This window comes from Oryctolagus cuniculus, chromosome 1 (assembly GCF_964237555.1).
Source record: "Oryctolagus cuniculus chromosome 1, mOryCun1.1, whole genome shotgun sequence".
NCBI classification, from domain to species: domain Eukaryota; kingdom Metazoa; phylum Chordata; class Mammalia; order Lagomorpha; family Leporidae; genus Oryctolagus; species Oryctolagus cuniculus.
This window is the reverse complement of record NC_091432.1, coordinates 222,249,643-222,255,642: the sequence shown is the minus strand read 5'-3', so window position 1 is coordinate 222,255,642 and position 6,000 is coordinate 222,249,643.

Here is a 6,000-nt window from a genome sequence, read left to right as displayed (position 1 = left end):
AATTTTCCACTTTGTAGGGGTTTTTGTTGCTATGGTGACAAATGTGGTGTGAAATTTCAAGTTTGCAAACTATACAGTCAGGGAGCTCCTGAAACAAAGCATCCGGCAAGGCCAAAATACATAGAGAAGCAAGGAAGTATAACAGTATCAGAGTGGTCCAAGAAATTGCTGTCTTCCCCATAGTGGTATCCTCATGACTTCTCTCTCTACAGCTGCTGCTTGTCCCCAGATACAAGTGGCCATATGAGATGGAATAGAAGATGCCAAAAGTACACATCTGTTAGTTAAGTCACATATACTATAAAGTGTCATGAAATGGTCTAAGTGTGTTTTTTAAAAACATCTCTAGGCCGGCGCCGCGGCTCAATAGGCTAATCCTCCACTTAGTGGCGCCGGCACACCAGGTCCTAGTCCCAGTCGGGGCGCTGGGTTGCCCCCCTTCCAGGCCAGCTCTCTGCTATGGCCCGGGAGTGCAGTGGAGGATGGCCCAAGTGCTTGGGCCCTGCACCCGCATGGGACACCAGGAGAAGCACCTGGCTCCTGCCATCGGATCAGCGCGGTGCACCGGCCACAGCACGCAGGCCGCGGAGGGCCATTGGAGGGTGAACCAACGGCAAAAGGAAGACCTTTCTCTCTGTCTCTCTCTCTCACTGTCCACTCTGCCTGTAAAAAAAAAAAAAATCTCTAACATCTGGCAACTCCTAGTGATGATGAAAGTCTTAATGCATTAACACCATTATGGCAAAGATGTTGCTTCATTGTCTCCTGCGGGAAACAGGAAACAAGACATCTTTCTCCTTCCTCCTTTTTTTTTTTTTTTTTTCTCTTTCACCTGCTCTGCAAATGATCTAAGACTCAATGAGAACATGTGTTTCAATCTGTATAGCACCCAAGTTGGTCAGAAAGCAGCATGTTTTTCTGAGTAGGCATCTTGGCTCCAGTTCTGATTCTTGCTTACTGAACATGCATTTCAGCAGTTTATCTGATACCTCTAAACCTCAGACTTTGATTATTTGCTTTACTTCTTTTTTTTAGTCTAAAAAAGGTAGGAAAAAAGGACTTTCCTCATTGGATTATTATATAAAAAAGATATGAGACATAAAGCACTTGGCAGTATTTCTTATAGAAGAAGCACTCAATAAATTTTAGGAATTATTGTGATAGAAACTTAAGCGATGTGAATATTGACATTCTCTGCTTTTTAAATAAAATGAAAATTAAGCCTCATTTTAATTCATGGGACAGGAAGTAAAAAGGGAAAATAGTTAAAAAGGGATGTATAATAATGACTAACTGCAACTCTCTGGAGTACTGGTTGCCTAAATGATGATCCAGCTAAAAGCAATGGAAGAAAGCTCAAAATGTCAGATAAAAATCATCTCCAGTTGGACAGTGACAGGAGACAGGAGGGTGACCTACAAAAGCTATGAGCATTAAGAAGAAAACAGATGGGGCTCAACCTGGGACAATTTAGAAGGCTTCCTTAGAATTCAAGGTAGATATTTGATCTGAGGGCAATCTATACAGGCACGCTTCAGACCAACTTCAGAGTAGCTTTCAGACCTAGTTTCTAAAACTTGGATACAGAAATTATGAAAGAAAGATGAAGTCCCTCTCTGAGAGTGGCAAATATGATTCTAATGCTGGATGGTCAGCAGAAGGGAAAGACATATAGGCTCAAACTCTAAAAGGGGACATAATGAAAATGTTCCAGGCATATTTAAAACACATTTGATGAGGTGAATGAATGAGGAAATAAAGGTAGTACAATGTCTAAGTGACTGGGAATGCAGACTAGAACACAAAAATATAGAAAAACAATATTGTAACAATCGTACCATCTTAGAAGATCTTCATCTCCCCTATCCAAGTAGATTAGGAATCCTCATAGTGTTTCTCACATAATTAACTTTTTTGAATATTGGGCTAGTACAACCTAAAAAACTTTCCCTAAAATTTCATAGAACTCAAAATGATCCAGGCACTAGCATTTTCAAGTGCCAAAAGTCAATTTTATCTTAATAATAAGATAAAACTTAAATGTGTGATAAAGTGCCAACTATCAGAAAGACTGATGACACATTGATTCCCAGAATGCTGGAATTAAGTTATTTCACATAGTTCAACAGACAACTAAAGAGAGAAATACTAACATAAAGATATTTCTTAAATGCTGCCTTTTTTAATGATTTATTTATTTGAAAGGCAGAGTGACAGGGTGAGAGGGAGAGACAGAGAGAGACAGGAATTCCATCACCAGATTACCACCCTGTATGGCCAAAACAGCTTGGGTAGGACCAGCCAGGAACTAGGAACTCCATCTGGTCTCCCACATGGGTGGCAGGAGCCAAGTTCACTGCCTTCCCAGCATATTAGCAGGAACATGTAGCAGAAGAGAAGCAGCCAGGCCCTCTGAGTCACCACTGTAAACACCAGCCCTGTAAATGCTGTCTTTTAAGTGTTTACATTCAAAATTTCTATACAAGATTTTTCTTTGAACTCACCTATATAAACACAGATTTTATATGAAAAGGTTATTTACATCAATAAAATAATTACTTGATAAAAGTTTATCTCAATAAAGTTTAATCAATTAAATATATGAACACCCTAAGTGTTTAATTCCATAAAGTTTATAAGCTGTGAAATATTCGTATTTGTTACTAACTCAAGTTTATTCATTTACTATTCATAAACTTTAAAAAAAATGCTGTCAATGAAACTCTGTATTATATCAACAGATTTGTCTCAATATCCTCTCTGTGAAGGCCAAGGTCTTTCCCTTCTCCTTTCTTCTCTACTCCATCAGTATGTCCTTTCATAATAGTCCCTGGTCATTGTTCGGCAGGCATGTGTGTGACACAGTTGCTGATATAGTGTTGGAACTCATGCCTACCACACGGGAATGCTGATTTGAGTCCTAGATCCATTTCTGGTCGAGCTTCCTGCTAATGTATATTCTGGGAAAGCAGCAGTTGATGGCTGATGTACCCGAATTGAGTTCCTGAATCCAGGCTTCATCCTGACCCATTCCTGGTTATTGTCAACATTTGAGGATGTTACTAATTGAGGACCTAAAATGTAATGTATTGGAGTGAAAGGGACAATTTGAGATTCGATGAGTGTTACAGCCCTGTCTCTACTGCTGAGGAACGGTTTTTCTTCATACTATTTGTTGAACTCTTTTACTTAGTTTAGGGTTAATTTTACAATCGTTAACTAAACTGAAAGTAAATCTTTGTAAAAATTAAGAATGGGAATTGGAGAGGGAGGAGGAAGAAAGTTTGGAGTGTGGGCAGGAGAGAGGGGAGGGAAGGGTGGGAAGTATCGCTATGTTTCTAAATCTGTATATATGAAATACATGAAACTTATTTAACTTAAATAAAATTAAAAAAGAAGAGTAATAAATGGAAAATCTCCCTCTCTCTCAGTATGTGTGTGTGTATTTTGTGACTCATTGCTTTTCAAATAAAATGGAAATTATTTTTTAATTACTTTAAAAAGGCTTTGGATATTGAAAGATAGTACAGAACCAAAAAAATGACTGTTAACTCTTGGGAAAATGTTATCAAAGGTGGTCTGTAAGATTGTTTTGCTTCTACTTCTGCTTCTTTAGAAAGGACAGGCACATAAGGATTGAGTCCCAGAGAAAAGGCTGGTTACTTAAGTCAGAAAAAAGAAAATATTTAGCATTTCTGGTGCAAACAAAAAGCATGGATCAATGTAAAAATCTTAACCAGATGTAGATAAAAGCTAGATCGATCAATGATCATGGGTATTGTTTAATTAAGAGGAGACATAGAAAATTCTATTTGCAGACATGCATGGAAGATTCAAACCAAACAGAATTTTAACCTGAGAGGAATGTTTTTGCTGTTATCAGAGGAATTTTAAGTAGTAGTAATTCTATTGGTTAGTAAATCATCTTATAAGAGGCCAATTTGATTCTGCACTCTGTCAAGTAATGGTGAGTCTTATTCAGTTAACTTCCTCTAATACTTTCTTCACTTTCAGTAGCAAAACTACTTTTTTTTAATTGGAGGGTTCATCCTTGATTTTTCATGATGGTTATAAAGTAATGACTCCAGTTTTGATCATATGAAAGATCAGTCCTAAATCATCATTACATGGCTTATTTTATTTTTAAAAGCTTTTATTTATTACTGTTTCATTTTATTTGAAAAGCAGAGAGAAAGAGAGATAGAAAGATATTTTACCTCCACTAATTCACTTCCCAAATGCATATAACAGCCCAGATTGTGTTGGTCTGAAGCCAGAAACTCCATTTGAGTCTTTCATATGGATGCAGTGATCCCAATATTTGAACCATCACTTGCTGCCTCCCGGAATGTGTATTAGCAGGAAGCAGAATCAGAATCAGAGTAGCTGGATCATTAAGCAGACACGGGGATATGGAGTGTTTGCATCCCAAGAGGTACCATACCTACTATACCATATACCTGCCTCTATACAGCTTCTTTTAGGTCTTTGGTATTCTGATATATATTTTCTTGGCTTCAGTTGGTTTTTCCCTAGGAAAATATGGATTCCAAAAGAGCACCTTAATTATTGACTTGTAATTTTAAATGTGTTGTTGTTGAAAGTTTAGGGAGATGGGACAGAGAACTATCACTGAGTAGGGGGCAAATATTCCTATTAGAGAGATTTTAGAAGATGAGAAGCTCCTGGATTCTGATGTCTCAGTGAACTAAAGGTGTGAGTAGAGGGATAAACTGATAGTGGAGCTCATTATCATTGTAAGGTATAAAGATTATTTAGAAATAAGTATTTTAGCCATGTGTATCCTCAAGTTCAAGATCCAAATAATCTTCAGTTGTTAGTACCAGAGAAGTTTTTTTTTTTTTTGAGCAAACTTGTAACTAATATAACAACTAAAATCTACTCACTCAATATTTGCTAATTAATAAAGAATGGAGGGACCAGCACCATGGTAAAGTCACCACCTGCAGTGCCGGCATCCCGTATGAGCACTGATTCAAGTCCTGGCTGCTCCACTTCTGATCCAGCTCTCTGCTTATGGTCTGGGAAAGTAGTAGAGGATGGCCCAAGTCCTCGGGATCCTGCACCTGCATGAGAGACCTGGAAGAAATTCCTGGTTCCTGGCTTCAGAGCAGCCCAGTTCTGGTCATTGTGGCCATTTGAGGAGTGAACCAGGGGTTAGAAGACCTCTCTCTTTCTCTGCCTCTATAACTCTGCCTCTCAAATAAAAAAATAAATCTTTAAAAAATAATAAATGGAAAGTGAACTTTTGCTATCAGACTGCTCTTTGGATTTAATTGACATAAGGAGACATAATTTACTAACCTGTATTTTAATTGTACTTTCAATCACTTTAGCAGTTGAAACTCCATATTGGACAAGAGAGATGAACCAGCAAGGTTTTGCATTTCTTCTGTGATTGAGTAGAAGTTCAAACAAGGAGATCCTATATTGACAAGGAGATGTATATTGACCTCATATGCATTATTCCATTGAATATTCACAATTACTTGATTTAGTAGGTATTATTTGCTCCATTTTACAGATGGGGAAACAGAAGTACAAGTAATAAGTCTAAGTTAATTGGATCATAAATAAAATAAGCAAAGTGTACTAATTCCTGTCTTTTGATCTCACCTCCTATACAATGCTACCTGAAATAAGAAATAATTAAGTAAAAGAGATTTGTAAGTAACAATACTAAAATTGAATTCATTTTGTTTTATAAAACCATATAACACTATTAGATCAAATTTTTCAGTACAAGAATTAACATGCATGCAGATTTATGATTTATCAAAAGCATGAACTTGTGATAAATAATCCCAACCAAACCCAGTTACCTCATAAATGAGATGGGCTAGATATATTCCAAAGAACAGTTTTTGGTTAGCAAGAAATAAGTACTGGAGAGACGTACTTTCCATCCCAATGCTTCTGACATAATATTGAATCCACCTGTGTGGTAAAATCTATGAATCCATGGATTGCTCATATTTT